The sequence below is a fragment of the Lathyrus oleraceus genome, chromosome 5 (genome assembly GCF_024323335.1).
Source record: "Lathyrus oleraceus cultivar Zhongwan6 chromosome 5, CAAS_Psat_ZW6_1.0, whole genome shotgun sequence".
In the NCBI taxonomy this organism is placed as follows: Eukaryota; Viridiplantae; Streptophyta; class Magnoliopsida; order Fabales; family Fabaceae; genus Lathyrus; species Lathyrus oleraceus.
Genome location: NC_066583.1, coordinates 479,667,986 through 479,686,005, shown reverse-complemented (window position 1 = coordinate 479,686,005; position 18,020 = coordinate 479,667,986). Strand labels below are relative to the sequence as shown.

General features: G+C 39.3%; 1 non-coding gene across 1 annotated transcript; it reads right to left on the bottom strand.

Moving 5' to 3' along the window:
- Positions 1 to 1,219: 1,219 nt before the first annotated feature.
- Positions 1,220 to 1,326, bottom strand: LOC127088988 (small nucleolar RNA R71). The gene has a single exon (XR_007790772.1). It is a non-coding gene; the product is annotated as a small nucleolar RNA R71 (small nucleolar RNA).
- Between the last annotated feature and the right edge of the window lie 16,694 nt (positions 1,327 to 18,020).

Below are 18,020 nucleotides of genomic sequence, written 5' to 3'. Positions count from 1 at the left end.
TTCACATATTGAAGTCTGTAGAAATACTTAAAAGGTTGTTTTGATTTTTAATTTGAGTTTTCTAAAACAGACTTGGTTAGTTTTAACTATTCGAGGAGTGCGAAAGCACCCTGGCTTAGTAACTAGGAATCTTTATCACTTTAAGGAAAAACTATTTTTGAAACTGTTTTCGGACCCGTTGATAGATTTAAATTCAGGAAACTCCTTGGGTAAACCTTCCAAATCAAAATCACTTTTCAACTAAGTTTACAAGTCTCATTTCTTAAAACTAGGTTTACTACTTTAGCGTTCTGCGCACCTTTTTTAAGTGACAATAAAAGACCTTAATTTAAGGGTAAACTCAGTTCTGAATACACGAAAGCGGCAGTTCCTGTTAAATGGATTATTTTCAAGAGTAGAAAATATTACCTCATAAGTAATTCTATTTAGACAATTGAAACATCACTTAACTGACGTGGATTACATTCAACCTGTCTTTACTTGCATTTATTATTTACAATTATTTTGCAAACCCAATATCTCTTTTATACCGCCTTAGATAAACACTGTAACGATAGTAATCGATAGATTGACGATTGGTCTCTGTGGGATCGATATTCTTTTATATTACTTTGACGTTATTCGTGCACTTGCGAATCCCAACGATCAAGTTTTTGGCGTCGTTGTCGGGGACCAACTTCGTCAAATTTCGTACCTTGTTGTTACACCGTATAGACTAAGGCATTATTAGCCGGTAAATGCGAAAAACCCGTAGTACCGGAAATTTAGTAGATCCTTTAGCGGAACCCGAACGTTATACTCGTACACGCCTCTTACTCATCCGAATTAAGAAAGCTATGGCCGAGAATCGCGATAGGAGACCTCTTAAGGAATTCGCCCAACCCTCTGATGAGGAACCTAGTTCGAGTATAGTAAACCCCCTTATACCTGCTAACAATTTCGAACTAAAACCGTCTTTGTTGCAATTAGTGCAACAAAACCAATACGCAGGTCTCGCTACTGAGAACCCGAATCAACATTTAAAAGTTTTTATCCAACTAGCCGACACCTTTAAATCTAACGGCGCTTCACCCGATGCGATTCGTTTAAGATTATTCCCTTTCTCCCTCAGGGATAGAGCACGTTCATGGCTAGATTCACTTCCAGCTAATTCAATAACTACCTGGGAAGACCTTAGGAGAGTATTCCTTGCTAGATATTTTCCCCTAGTAAGAATGTTGTTCTTCGAAACCAAATAACTAGGTTTGCTCAAAACCAAAGAGAATCGCTTTTCGAAGCTTGGGAGAGATATAAAGAGCTATTAAGAGTCTGCCCACACCATGGCCTAGAATAATGGTTGATCGTTCATACCTTCTACAATGGACTCCATTATAACACCAAGATGAGCATCGACGATGCCGCAGGAGGCGCGCTGATGAACAAACCTTATCCAGAAGCTTGTGACCTAATTGAGGATATGGCCCAAAACCATTATCAATGGGGAACTGAACGAGCATCAATAGAGAAAAAGGAGACCCAAGGTGGAATACATGAGGTAAGCTCCTTAGACATGATGTAGGCGAAAATGGACGCTTTAGCCCTTAGGATCGAACATATGTCTACAAACACTAACACCATAGCAGTAGTCCACACAGAGTGCGAACTCTGTGGATCTAAAGGACACGAGTCGGCGGAGTGTAACCTTTTGAACGAACTAAATACCGACCAAGTGAATTACGCCCAAGGTAACCCATTTTCAAACAATTACAACCCTGGATGGAAGAATCATCCAAATTTCTCCTATAAAAACCAGAACCCTATCCAAAATCATGCACCTCAGAGACCGCAAGGTTATCAAGCCCAAAAACCAAATCAACCTATGCAAGTTGTGCCCCAAAAGTCTAACCTTGAGAAGATCATGGAAAGATTTATATCGGGCCAGACTCAGCAAAATAAAGAATTCTTAAACCAAAACATTCACGTAAACAAACTTATAACGCAATTAGGAACCAAGGTTGATCAGATAATCACTCATAACAAGATGCTTGAAACCCAAATCTCACAGGTAGCGCAAAACCAAGCCCCACAAACTACACTTGGAGGCCAATTTCCTGGACAACCTCAACCAAACCCTCGAGGGAAAGCTAACGTTATCTCGTTACAAAGTGGGACCGCTTACGAAGGGCCTCAGAACCCAGCAATGAGCGAGTCCAAAACTTCTAAAGAAAACATGCCTACCAACCAAGAAGAGGAACCGGTAGAACCCGAGAAACAAACCAACCAGGAAGGTGAAGCCAAGGATAAAACGTACAAACCACCAATCTCATATCCGCAAAGACTTAAACAAAACAAAGTCAACAACCAATATCAAAAATTTATAAAAGTGATAGAAAAGCTTCATGTATAGATTCCTTTTACCGAAGCTATCACCCAAATTCCATCTTACGCCAAATTTCTCAAAGACATCTTAACTAACAAGCGTAGGCTCGACGATCCAAAACCCTTGGAATGCAACTTTATTTCTGAGGATAAACTTGCTAAGAAGGAGAAAGACCCTGGTAGTTTTTCTATACCTTGCATTTTAGGAAGTCATGTGATCGACAAAGCTTTCCTAGACTTAGGCGCTAGTGTAAGTTTAATTCCCTTAGCTGTATGTAAGAGGTTAAACCTGGGAGAATTGCAACCAACTAAGATGTCCCTACAATTAGCCGATAGTTCTGTTAAGTATCCTGTAGGCATTTTAGAAGACATCCCAGTTAGGATCGGTCAACTTTATATCCCAACAGACTTTGTGGTCATGGATATCAAAGAAGACGAAGATATCCCTATTCTTTTAGGTAGACCATTCTTATCAACAGCCGGAGCTATAATAGATGTCAAAAGAGGGAAATTAACCTTCGAAGTAGGGGACGAAAGGATCAAGTTCATTCTTTCGAAATTCTTGATGGCACCAATTCTAGGAGACGCATGTTATGCGATTGATATCATAGATGAGTGCATAAGAGAATTTAATCAGAGATTTTTGATAGTAAGTGGGTAAGTCCTGTACATGTGGTACCCAAGAAGGGAAGCATCACAGTCGTGCAGAACGAAAAGGGAGAGCATGTCACTAAACGCATAGAAGGCGGATGGCGTATGTGCATAGATTATAGGAAGCTCAATAAGGCAACTAGGAAATACCATTTCCCCCTTCCATTCATAGATCAAATGCTTGAGCGTCTTGCCAGACACTCTTACTTTTGTTATCTGGATGGATATTCTGGATTTTTCCAAATACCCATACACCCCGAGGATCAAGAGGAAACAACCTTTACTTGTCCTTACGGAACGTTTGCTTACAGACGAATGTCGTTTGGACTCAGTAATGCGCCAACGAATTTTCAACATTGTATGATATCAATCTTCGCAGATTATCTCAACGGAATCATGGAAGTATTCATGGATGACTTCTCGGTGTGTGGATTAGACTTTGAAGACTGCCTTATTAACCTTGAGAAAATCCTAGAGAGATGCGTAGAAGTTAACCTTGTGTTAAACTGGGAGAAGTGTCACTTTATGGTCAAAGAAGGCATAGTGCTAGGACATATAATATCTGAAAGAGTCACTGAGGTCGATAAAGCCAAGATAGAAGTTATAGAAAACCTTAACCCTCCTAAGACAGTTAGAGAAGTCCGTAATTTCCTTGGACACGCCGGTTTCTACCGACGCTTCATAAAAGACTTCTCTAAAATAACAAAACCCCTGACCGGCCTTCTGATGAAAGACATCGAATTCATTTTCGATGAAAAATGCATCAAATCCTTTAACCGTTTAAAACAAGCATTAATTTCAGCACCCATTCTACAAACCCCAGATTGGACTAAACCCTTTGAAATAATGTGTGATGCTAGCGATTTTGCTATAGAAGCTGTTTTAGGGCAAAGAAAAGCTAAGAAACTACACGTAATATATTACGCTAGTAGAACCCTAGATGCCGCTCAATTAAATTATACAACAACAAAGAAGGAACTCCTAGCTATAGTTTTTGCAATCGATAAATTTAGGTCTTATCTTGTAGGATCTAAGATTATAGTCTATACAGACCATGCAGCTATCTGTTACCTTCTGAGCAAAAAGGATGCAAAACCTAGATTACTCAGGTGGATCCTTTTTCTACAAGAATTCGACTTAGACATTAGAGACAAAAAAGGAACAGAAATCGTAGTTGCTGACCATCTTTCCAGATTAGAACATTTAAATCCATATCATTTACCTATAAATGATGACTTCACCTATGACAGACTGATAGCTAAGATAGATACCGCTCCCCTTGAACCTGATAGAGACAACCTTGGGACGATTTCAGAAATTAGCAGAGTACCGTGGTACGCTGATTTTGTGAACTATCTAGCCACTGATATCGTACCACCTGACCTCAACTATCAACAGAAGAAGAAGTTCTTTAAAGATATAAGACACTTCTATTGGGACGAACCACTCCTTTTCAAAAGAGGAACTGATAACATATTTCGACGTTGCATCCCGGAAGAAGAAGTCAGAAACATGATAGAGCATTGTCATTCTTCACCCTATGGTGGACATTCAAGCACATCCAAGACATACGCTAAGATCCTTCAAGCTGGTATTTATTGGCCGACATTATGGCGTGATGTCCATGCTTATATTGTCTGATGTGACCGGTGCCAGCGCGCTGGAAACATATCAAGACGTGACGAAATGCCTTTGAAGAACATCCAAGAAGTAGAATTATTTGACGTTTGGGGTATTGATTTCATGAGACCTTTTCCATCTTCATTGGCAAACAAGTACATTTTGGTAGCAGTTGACTATGTGTCCAAGTGGATAGAAGTTATCGCCGCACCCACCAACGATACAAGAGTAGTCATCAAGATGTTCAAGAATAATATCTTTCCCAGATTTGGAGTTCCACGACTTGTCATAAGCGATGGTGGATCACATTTTATATCCAGGATATTTAATAAACTCCTAAGAAAATATGGAGTAAAACACAGAGTAGCAACACCATATCACCCCCAGACTAATGGTCAAGTGGAAGTATCCAACAGAGAGATTAAGCAGATCTTGGAGAAAACTGTATCAATATCTAGAAAAGATTGGTCTGAAAAGCTAACCGAAGCAGTTTGGACTTACAGAACTGCTTACAAAACCCCTATCGGAACTACACCGTACCAATTGGTCTACGGGAAGTCATGCCACTTACCTTTTGAACTCAAGCACAAGGCATATTGGGCCATCAAGACCCTGAATTTGGATTACCTAGCATCCGGCAAGAAGCGAATCCTTGATATTCACAAATTGGAGGAACTCCGCCAGAACGCTTACGAGAATGCCGTTATATACAAAGAGAGAACCAAAGCTTGGCACGACAAAAGGATCTTGAAAAAGGAATTTAATATAGGAGACTCTATTCTCCTCTTCAATTCGAGATTACGTCTTTTTCCAGGTAAGTTGCGTTCGAGATGGACAGGCCTCTTTGAGGTGTCCAAAATCCTGAAATCTGGAGCAGTTGAAATCCGGAATAACTCCTGTAATCCATTCGTGGTAAATGGACAAAGACTGAAGCAATACCAAGGAGGTGACATACCCACAGAATGTCATGACCAAACTCTGGCCGACCCTCTAGTTCCTACCTCTAACATATAAAGTTTGAATCGCCAAGCTAACGACGTTAAACAAGCACTGCATGGGAGGCAACCCATGACTTCTTTTCCTTTACTTTTACTATTTTCAATTTATATTTTTATTTGTTTTATATATATGTATATCTATGTGGAGACTAACAGTTATAATATTTGTGATTTCAGGTGTCCTATGTTTCTAATCTAACTTTTCAGGAATGGAGAATATCGACACTATGCCAGTAATATTTCGTGACCCAGTTCAAGAGCAGGGCTACGCCATGATTTCACAGCGCCCGATGCTGCCCACCAGATATCCCGACTCGAGCTGCATATAAGAATTAGGCATTGAGCCTAGTGTCAGGCACTTGTGTAATCAGTTACAGTGGGATGAATATGCAGATGTTATGCACGTGACTTAGAGGAACCTGACTTTGGAGTTCCTGAGCTCGCTTATCTACGAGCCTTATGTTGGTTACGCCAGTGATGGAGGATACATTAACTTCAGGTTGTTTTGGGCAGAATACACCTTCAACCACAAGCGTTTCGGCGACTTTCTTGGTTTTCAGACTGCCTATGATGCTTCGTCTAAGCTCCCTATGAGCTACTTTCTGAGCCGAGACGTCGAGAAGTTTTGGATCGATATCACATGTGGAGGTAGTCCTGACCCTTCAACCCAGATCTCCAACAAGATTCATAACCCTGTTTTCCGATACTTCCAGATGATCATTTCCCACACCTTCCTGGGGAAGAGTGACCCTGATACGCATGTGAGTGCTGAAGAGATCTTCTTCATGTACTGTACCACTCAGTCACACCCGATAAACTGTGGAGCTTTCTTGATCGAGAGCCTATACCTTAATGCTCGCTCTGTTGTGATCCCCATACATGTTGGAAGCACGGTGACTCACATAGCCTCAGCCCCGGGACTCGATAGAAGACTATCTCACCTGACGTCCTACTGCAACTACACCTTGATGGATATTGATTTCTGTCTGGACTGTGGCCTCATGAGAAGATCTTCTTTCCATCCGGATCAATATAGGTTGTTAATTAAGGGTGAGACCATTCACTACTTCACTTTACCTGACCCTCAGGTGACATGTGTTATTGATCAGGCCAAATGGGCCTACGCCATAGAAGGGCAGGGAGAGACAGTAGATGCGCTGAAGATTGCACCAATCAGAATCAAAGTCCGTACCAACAATCCAAATCTTCGGACTCCAAGCATGCAGTCCGAATTGGTTAAGCTTCGTATGGAGATAGCCGAGCTTCGCCAGGAGCTTGTTGACGTTGCCCTGTAGGTCGAGGTAGCAGTTGCCTCACACGACACCAAGACTGATATGCTGCATGATGAGATCGCCGATCTCTGACGCCAGATCACAGAGCTTCGAGGCTACGAAGTCGAGGAGACTCCACTATATCCCGAGCATTGATGCCATCATGAACCAAGAAATACCATTTGAATTTCCCTATTTTTCCCGTTACTTATTATTCATGCCTATTTTTATTGTTTCCGCTGACATTATGCTTGCTTTATTTTTCCTAAGATCTCTGGACTCGTGAATTATTATTGACTCTTCATATATATATATATATATATATATATATATATATATATATATATATATATATATATATATATATATATATATATATATATATATATATATTAATTATCATGTTTTTTATGTCCATTATTTTATTTTGTTTTACTTTACTATTTTATTTTGTTTTATCTTATTTTGTTTTGTTTTATTTAATTTTGTTTTACTCTATTTTGTTTTATTTTATTTTATTTTATCAAGCTTAAAATCAAAAACAAACAAAAAAAACATTCGTGGATACCTATATACACCCCCCATTAAAAAAAGAAGACGAGAGGATTGAGGCCCAAGAAGCAAACAGCATAGCCGACCCAAACCAAATCCGAAGACATGGCGGGCGCCATAAGCTCCATGGCGGGCGCCATGACGTAACGGTCAGATTTACCTTTTCCACTATTTATACCTTCTTCAACCTCTCCAAACCTATTCTCTTCTTCTCCCAACTCCATCAAAATTCATAAAATAAAAATTCTAAGCTTCTCATTTTCACTACAAGCCGTTACAATTCTCCAATCTCACTTCTCCAACTCTCCACAAAAAAAATCCATTGAATTCCATTTTCTCATTTCTTTTCTATAAATACTCATTTTTCTCTACAACCACCATTAATGGTCGGAATGGAGTTTAACAACATCACTCTTCGTGGAGGAAAACCCGGTGAGCGACAAAACAAGATTTTGCAAAGATTGCAAACTCGGGAGATCCTCGCTACCAAGTATGTCGACGAAGACTGTTTGTACACTCTAGGCACATACCATAGTGTTTTCCACATGCTAGATAATTTAGGATTACACGATATTTTTGCTAGTAAAGCATCCACCTACGATAGGCTCACTAGGGAATTTTTGAGTTCCCTAATTTACACTGTCCATCCTGGCACTGCTAGCACGGTAGGTACCGTTTATTTTAGAATGTTTAATGTAGAATACGAGTACACTACCGATGCTTTAGCGGGTTTGCTCGGAATGCCTTATGGTGATGGTGTTATTTGTGAGACGCCCTTAGATACTGAATGGGCACTCGGGGCATTTACTTTTTGGAACAGATTATCTAATGTAAATGTCACTTCCTTTGAAGGAATTTTGGCTTCTAATATCCATAACCCATCCATACGTATTTTTAGATACCTTTTGGCATGTACTATATTTAGCCGGGAAAATTCTAACAAAGTAAATGCCCGAGAATTGTTATTTTTATAGGGTTGCCTCACTAGTCGCAGGATCAATCATGTTCCTTTCATGTTGGCCCATATGTTTGTCATCCTTAAGAAAGGAGGAACCATCTCTTTCGGTGGTTTGATTACCTCCATTGCTAGAGCGTTGAATCTACACGCTGAGTTAGCCACCTTGGAACCACTCCCTCACCGCACCATTAACTTAAAGTTTTTGAAAGATATGAAATTATGCAAGGTGCGGAGAGAAGGTGGTTTCTACCTCATGATACATGGTGCAGCTGTACCCAGTGTTGTCCTACCTTGCTCCCAACGTATGGATGTGCGACATGCGAGGAACTGGACATACGATCTTGATGCTCCACCCTTTACCGGTCCTTTGCCACCTAACGTTCCTATGGACAAAGGGCAAGGGACCTATGATGAGTATGACCGGCGCGACCAGTCACCGGCTCATGATATTCCTACTGCATCACCTGCACACACCCCACCTTCTTCCTCTAACCCTTTTGCAGGTACCACTCCCGGTTTCTACATCACCAAGGAGATGTGGCGTGAGCACCTGGCTCGTGAGGAAAGGTGTGACACCCTCCTGAACACCATAAACCAACAACTGCCAGATAATATGAGTTTTATGGTAGCTTCCCAGCAGCGTAGTGAGCAAGCGCATCGAACTGTCATTGAGTCTTTGCTTGCGATCACTAACGAGCAGCAACGCCAGCGATAGGCTGATGAGCGTCACTTCGCTCTCATCGAGGCCACCCAAGGATCTCTCCTAGGTCGCTCTCAGCAACTGCAGGAAGGACTTAGTACTCAATCCAGACATTGTCGACCCAGGCATCCTGACCAGGGCGGTGACGGTACTGGTGCTCACCCCTAGCTCTCTCTCTCTCTCTCTCTCTCTCTCTCTCTCTCTCTCTCTCTCTCTCTCTCTCTCTCTCTTTCTTCCAAGTTACTCCTACCCTATCTCATATCTAAACATTGAGGACAATGTTCGGTTTAAATGTGGGAGGAGATTTTATCGCTATTCATCTTTCCTTTATTTTTATTGCTTTTTATCGTTTTCCTTTACTTTTATCGCTTTTTACCATTTTCCTTTAATTTTAGTATGTTTTATGTTTTAGTTGCTTATTTTTCCCTTTCAATAAAAGAACATGTGTCTGACGAGTCATCTGTGTAAGTGTACCCTTATTTCCCCCATTTCTTTAACCTTACCAACAAAAAAAATTAGCCAAGAAAACAGTACATCTTGAACATTCAGGCTATAAGACAAGTTTGTAATAGGATGTAAAAGACTTGGGAAAACTTTTTCTAAAAATCGATATTGTCTTAACACCTTAGGCTTCATGATTATAAGAGTCGATCCCGATACCCCATATGTTGTAGTGTAGTGGGGTTTTCGTTACCTTTAGGTTTATTGACTAAACCAAAAGTCAACATACAACTCGAGTCGCCACCGCACTTTTATTTGTCCAAAGGAAAGGCTAAAAAGAAAAGAAAAGTCAAGGTAAGAAGTTTTATCAAATCAAAAACTAATAAAAATGTCAGAGATCTGGGTAAGGGGGTTGGTTATGAAATGGGAAGGTTTTACGCACCCAAAACATCCTTAGTACTCTAAGGGAACCCTTTTTGCAAACATGTGTTGTAGGTTGGTATTTGTGAAAAGATTTGTGCAAGAGATTGGGGGGGTGAGAAGAGAATAGATTATATTTACAAATTGTGTTGTTTGAATGGATGAACCCATTGCCTACGTACCATCACAAAGGTAGGATCAAAACCTCGTAGTTCGAGGTAAAAATTCAAAAGGATTGGTGAATTGATTTGATCAAAATCCTTGAGGTCTTTTGTTATCAAAGGGAGAAAACTCAACATAAACCAACAATCCACCATGTGAGGAAGGCTTCAACATGTTAGTGAGGGGTTAACCCTATAATAAGCATGGAAGGCTAATAATCCAACACTAAGGATGAGGTAAGATTTACATCAACCACTATGATAACTCATACCTATGACTAATGTTTATGAAAAGGTTTTAATAAGGTGGTCATTGAAACCACAAAAACAACTTGAAGTGAGTTATATTTACAAGTTAGATTTATTTACAAAATGAAGTCAAAGTTGGATTAAAATTTATTCACAATGAGTATTCATGAAAAGATTTTGAAAAGTCAAAGGCATAAGGCCTAGGTTTCTAGTTTGAAACAAAGTCAAAGTTTGAAAGAAAAGATTTTGGCTTGGTTAGAGTGGGGAGAAGAAGATAAAGGCTAGTCCTAAAGCATACAAAGATAAGAGGGGAAAGATAAACCCTTGGAGTTCCTTTTCTTGAAATCATAGAGATGATTCAAGATGCTCCTTTCCTTTGGACTTAGTAAACAAACAAGCAATCACACAATTGAATTCAAGCTCCTAGGATCTCCATTTGGCTTGTCTCCCTTAACTTGGCTACTCATGACAATGGTCCTCTTACACAATCTCAAGGTGGAATCCCTATCACACAAGAGCAAACATCAAAAAATTCACAACACAATAAGGGGAATGGACAAAGAATAAGTTTAGATGAGAAGTCCTTTAAAGTCAACTTTGAAATTTAACATTCTAAAGGCATGAGGCCTAGTTGCTCTTCAACAAGTCTAGCATTCTAAAGACATGAGGCCTAGTTGATCTTGAACTCCTTTAAGCATGGGTATATCCTAATTCTAAGTCCTTTCTCCTTTTTGCATTGGGTTCACACAAAACAAAGAAAAAACAATCACAAGACAACAATATATTTTATATACAATAATGAGCTCAAATGAGCATAAGAAAAATGACATAAACATAAAATATGTGCTCAAGTGAGCAAAATGAAAAGCAATATGAATAAATGAGCAAGAAATAAATTGCATTAAAGTAAAGGGCAAGAAATTAAATGCTCAAATTAAAGTTAGTAATTAGTATGGTTATGTTAGTTTGTCATAAGACAATGTAGCGCTAGGTTAAGCAATCGTAAGTGGACTAATGTAGTAGTCACACCTATCTAAGGCCGGTCAATAAAACTATAGGCAAATAAACACAAGTTAGAGGTCATGACTAGTAAGTCAAGTTCCACAAACTTGTCATGCCAAAACAAAAGGGGAAGAGCCTTGTATGGACTTTAGGTTTTTTGCTTGACCAAGAAGCAACCTATCTTGGACACAAAACAACTCACTTGATCTTGGATCAAGTTGAGTTTGGTTTGGATCAAAGAAGGTTAAACCTCTCATTTGTCAAGACCAACCATAAGACATTAACTCATTGGCCAAATTACGAAAAGAATGGGATGAAGATGAAATGGAGGGAAAGAGAATTCAAGTATCAAATTCAATTGATCAAATGTGAACTAAATTATCATCAATCAATGCCAAACAGAAAAGAAATGAAGATTACAAGTCAACAAGCCCACCATGATTTTTTGGTAATTTTTGAATTAAAAATAAATGCAAAATAAAATAAACAAAATATGGTCAAACCTCAAATTTAATTCAAATCAACTTCAACAAGTCCAATTAAATTCTCATAGGCCTAACATGGTCAAACAAACCTTGACTAATTTTTTCAACAATTTTAGAAATCAGAAACTATTTAAAAACAATTAAAAATAATGGAAAGTAACACAATATGAATTAAAATCGCAAATAAATCTCAAATCAAATAAGAAATTGATGAGACTATTTTTCATTGACTTATCATGATCCATAGGTGTTAGGAAAATATTTTTGGATTTTTCAAATATCATAAAGTAATTAAAAATAAATTAAAACTATTAAAAATCAAATAATTCACAAAAAACATTAAATGAAGTCACAAAAATAATTAAAAATCAAAATATGAAACTAGATTTTTCAAGAAATTTTTTGGAATTTGTCTCATTTTTTGTGACTTTAAATAAATTTTCTATGAATTTTTGAAAATAAGAGGAATTAACTGAAATTAAAAGAAAAATAGGATAAATAGAAAAAAGTGCAGCCACCAGATCAAATTCATTAATTGACGTGGCATGGATCAATGGCTCAGAGGCGCGGATGCAAGGTAGACTCAAGTCAAGCGCGCAACATAATGCATTAAATCAGCTAATCACATTGGATGGTCAAGATTATAACATTCAGACACGATCCATGGGTTGAGAAGCAAACACGTGGGGATAGTGGTGGAAACCACCATCTTCTCCGGTGAGATACCAGATTCCGGCCACCACGTGCAGTGAAAAAATTTGTAATGAAAATAAAAAGTAAGGACATCAAAATGAAGCTCAGGTGATGTACATCACCACTGTATCCATGGATCATCCTCACTCTTCCTATTTAGAGAGAAATGTGAGATGGAAGATTGTCGCATTACGCGAAAAACCGGCGGGAAAACAAGAACAACAGAGCCGCCACCGTGCGTTATTTATCCCAAAAGAGGGAAAGGAAACGCTCAGAGTAAACCTGGAAAAGACGTGGTCTTGCGACCAAAGAGAATGGGATCGGGAGTCGGTTATGCGAAGGGAAGGTATTAGCACCCCTACGCATCCGTCGTACTCGACGGGATCCACGCACAATAGGAAGGAAAATGGTTGCTAAAACACTGCTCAAACTCACACACACCGGCTGAAAGAGACACAAGAGAACAAGACTGAAATTGACTCGGCAGGATATCGCATCCTAGGCCTACTTAGTCTATCAGGCATAGACATCAGAGTCGAAGTAGTTCGGACTGGGGAAACGACACATGCTCGCTAGGATATCGCATCCTATGCATACGTATCTCCTTTGGACGAAGGAGAATCAGAGCATTCGTAGCTCGGCTGACACGCACACAAACAGACACAGGCGAAGGCAAACGTGGAGCCTGAATGCCAATCGCTGGACTTACATCAGCATCCGAACCAAAACAAACACAGGAAACCAACTGCCAATCGCTGGACTTACGTCGGACTCCAACCAGAAAAGGAGAAACAAACTCACACAAACAAAACAAAAGGGCGCCCGGAGAGATCAGCTCATCTCCCGCCTACGTACCTCATCTGGTATGAGGATCAGGGCGACGTAGTTCCCCTACGCATGGACACAGGACTAGCCTAACCAGATAACAGAGGGAGACACAACACTAGGGAGACTACGACTCGAGCCTAGATGTTATCATGCAAAATCATCCCTAAGTTAAGGTTTCTAGCTAACTTGCACAGGAAGAAGAAGGGTCTCGATTGCAACTAGGGCAAGAGAAAGGGGAGGTCTCAATCGCAACGAGGGCGAGAGAAGAGAATTAGTGTTAGTTGTTAATCAAACTCGGCAAGACATCGCATCTTGTGCCTACGTATCTCATCTGAACATGAGAATCAGAGTTACCGTAGTTCGGCTAAACTATTCCCGTTGGTTTGTGTTTTAGGTGGACAACGTCACTGCGCAATCTACCTGATGCTCGACCTTTGGAGACTTACTCACCTATAGTAGAAGGAGCTAACGTATCCTTAAGAGGGGATAATGTTTGTTTGTGTTTTAGGAAAGCTCAAGCAAGAAAGGAAGTCCTATACGAAGGAACCGTGCTACCTTAATTGACATGCAAACGAGACTACGCGGAGTCTAGCAAACCTAGGGGATACAATCACACCACACAAGCACATACAGCATGAAATAAACACACCAACAAGGGGCTCAAACATCAAGGCTAGGTTTTAGTCGAGGGGTCATATCAACCTCAACAAACAAACCACCGGAACTGGGTAGTGTTAGCTCTTAACCTTGCCATTGAGGGGCTAAGGTGAAGCAGATGAAAGGTGAGTGAAGATAAGACTTCACGGCTCTTATCCCTGGCCTGGGAGAGCTTAAGACAAGAATGTGTGGGTTCAGAAAGTGGGAACCCTTCTACATATTTGATACTGACTCAACTGTACAATTGTACAAGATCTTGGGTTTGTATCTGCAATGCATCAACACAGTGGTGCGAGCAAAGCAGATGACACACAGAATAGTAGGGGATAGATTGCATATCCCTTGGGTTCTGCCAATTGCCTCTTCACTTAGGAGGTCTTTGACTCTATACAAGGACAAATTGTAAACAATCACAAACATTGCCTCTTAAGGAGGACTTCAGACAGGTGCCTGGCCAAGTAACAGGCCAGGTCTTCCAGACTACATGAAGATAAGAAGAATACCTCAATGCAAATTGCTTATCAAGCAAAGCAAAGCAAAAGTTCACAAGGAACTAAGCAACTAAAAGTACCTGAAATCAGTCAGACAACATTAGTACACAAGTCAAAGTTAAATCAAAATGAAACAAAAGTCCACAGTCAACACAAGCAAGTGAATGTGCAAGGCACAAGGCTCTAGGCATGTGAGCCAAGCAACCTACAAAACAAAACATGTTAGTCATGATAAACAAGCAGACACAACCAATTTGTATTGGTCTCATTGGACAATTGTTGGTTAACCTGAAAAGATGAGCTCAAATGTGAGTAACAGGACCACTAGGACAAGCCTAGGGTCAAAAGGGAATGAAAAAGTTAAAACAGCAAGTGGCAAGTATCCAAAATCATGTTCAAACAATCAAGAAACAAAACCAATTGGTTTCACATTCATATCAATCATTATCATCATTTCATGAACAAAAGAAGTCAAGGCATGGCATTTAGAAGCTCATAGAAGTCAACAGCAAGACTTGAATCAAAAGCAATCTCAAACATTTCCAAAAATCATCAAATAAATCATGATCAATCACAACCCACAGCACGGTAAGCATGTCAAATTTCAACTCATTTGGACAAGTAGAAGGTGGTCAATGAAAATCAGAAAGGCAAGGCAATTTTGAACATGCTCAAAGAAGTCAACCAAACATGCATCAACTTGAAAAAATCATAAATCAGGGATGGCATATGAGAAATGAATGGGACTAAAACCATGGCAAAGCTTAAGATGTCTAGTAATCACATATCAAATTTCATGTCCATCCAATAATGTATGAGAATTTCACAAATGAAATGGGAACAAGTGTCACAAAAAGTCAACATATGACCACACAGGGGAGAAAAATCTCAAACAATTAGGAAATGCCACAAACAATTCCAAGAAAAATCACCTGTAAACTAGACATACTCAAGCATATTCATGCAAAAATTCAATCCAATTTGAGGTCAAGAGGCATGGTATTGAAAATCATCAAGTTGCACATCAATGGTGTGACACAAATTGTCACACCCTACTTCAAAAAATCATAACTCAATGACCAGAGATGATAAATTCATAAACTTCATACCAAAATCACCATGGATGTGTCTATTTTATGCACAAAAAATTTCAAGGCCAATGGATAAAGCATCACTATTTCACAAATGATTTGGTAAAAGGTACAAAATATTATCACATGTCACAAACCCTAATACCAATTAAAATCCACTTATCAAAAAAATCAGGAAAAATTATGACAAATAAGTAGAGGTCCAGATGAACACAATTTAAAAATTCCCATTAATTTTGGATTAAAAATGATGGACTTATGATTTTTCAAAGTTTGGGCATCAAATGAAATTAAAATTGAGAAAAATAAATGAAATAACATGATTTTAATGGGTCAAGGGCACGGCAGTGGCATTTTTGTGAATACTGAAGCCACTAATCAAAACGCAGCATACAAGGCCATGAAACGGAATAATTTGATTGGCCAGGCTTAATGAAACAGGGCCATGACATGCAGTGCACGTGAAATTCTGGGCAAAGGCAAGAAAATTAGGGTTTATCAACAGTGTACAACTTCATCATCTTCCCAAATTCGTGAAAAAATTTTAATCCCAGAAATGGCAATTGAGTATACCAATCAACTCAGAAAACATCACACATTACAAATCCAAACATCATTTTCATTGAATCAAGCTACATAACACGAATCGAGCAAAAACAAAAGTGAACATCAAACTTAAAGAACAGATTTCTCAGCCAATATGCAATCATTTTCACCAATTCAAGTTCATTAGAATCATGGCAAGAAGACCTATCATAAGCATGCTATAGTTTGGCAAATGGAGCAAATCGAAAACTCACTTGATTTTGAAGCAACTGATGGAACAGTGAGGATTTGGTGAGGAAAGCTCGAAACAGGTACTCCACTAGCTTCCACAAGATGTATGGTTGAAGATCCTAGCTCAGCAAGGCGTGAAACGATCCCAATCTTGAACTGCCATTGATGATGCTCTTGGAGAAACAGTCGTGAAAATGCTGTTACAGCTGGAGATGCAGGCTTGAAATGTGCTCAAAATGGAGAGGAATGATGAAGCAAACAAAGGCCAGGTCGAGGTCCTTGCAATTTTTGGTCGAAAATCCAAATGAAGGAAAATGTGAAAATGAGAGAAACTGAGTTTTTCTGTGTGATAATGTGGCTGCTAGGGTTTCAAATGAGCAGAAAAGGACAATATATACTTCTGTTTATGATTGCTAAGCGTATGTTAATCACAATTTGGTTTAATGGTAAGTTTTGCTAATTGACCAATTTGCTCAAATGGTGAGGTGTAAGAGGCTGCAGCTCGAAAATGGGCTTGTAACACAACCAAAATATCATTTCTGAACTTATTTGAATGGCCAAAGTGGTTAAAAATGTTTTATTCAAAAGTTCACTTTTGCACCACACTTGAAATAATTCAAAGCCATTCCAAAAATGCCATTTTGATCTATGATGTTTTGATGAATGATGGTTACATTTTTGGAAAGAGGGGATCAAATGTGACTTGTTGCAAAAAAAACCCACCCAAATTGGCCAAATGGTTTGAGAGATATGGCCTTTTGAAGTTCAAAATTTTCTGAAAATGATTTGAACATAACTTGCCAACCATACATGGGGATTGAGTGTTCTTGGACTTTTTGGAAATGGGAGAACAAGATCTTAAACTTTCATGTTGGGCAAAAATTCATTTGAAGCTTGTATCATGATGTAAGTTTAGGATCAAGAAGTTTCCATTTTTGGCAAATTCCAATTACAGGTCAAGTTTCTATTTTTGGAAATTTCTTGTCTGGCTTCAAATTCCTCCATGATGGTGTTTGACATGTTATATGAGGCCTATATGGACATGGATGATCCCTCTCAAACCAAATCCCACCATCAAAACCATAAAATCAAACCCAGTTGACCACAGTTGACTTTTTAGGGTTTCTGATGGACTGTGCAATGACTGATGACTTCTGAGCAATCAAACCTTGACCAAAACACTTCAAAAGGACCCCTATGTCATGTGAACATGTTGGACCAACCCTAGGGCCTTGGCTCAATGGAAATTGTACTTGCTTGCTTGATTGACTGACCTCCTGACCAGTTTGACCTAATTCTGACTGAATGATCTTGCACTTGAGGCAAAGGGACAATGCAATGCTATGCAGTGGACCATGTTAATGCTATGACCTAATATGAGAATGTATGTACAATGATAGGTGCAAATTTGAGGTGCTACAAAGATCATGGTATGTCAACTGGAAATGCACGAAATGAACAATTAAGACCACCACTGGCCTGCCTCAAGTGTGAGGACTTCAAAAAATCACATTGAATTGCAAGATCTAGATTCAAAAAGTTTGAGATGCTACCTCTGAAATGGGGCTTCTAAGGCCACGAACTCTTCAAGATCTTGATCTGCTTTTGCTCTGGAAG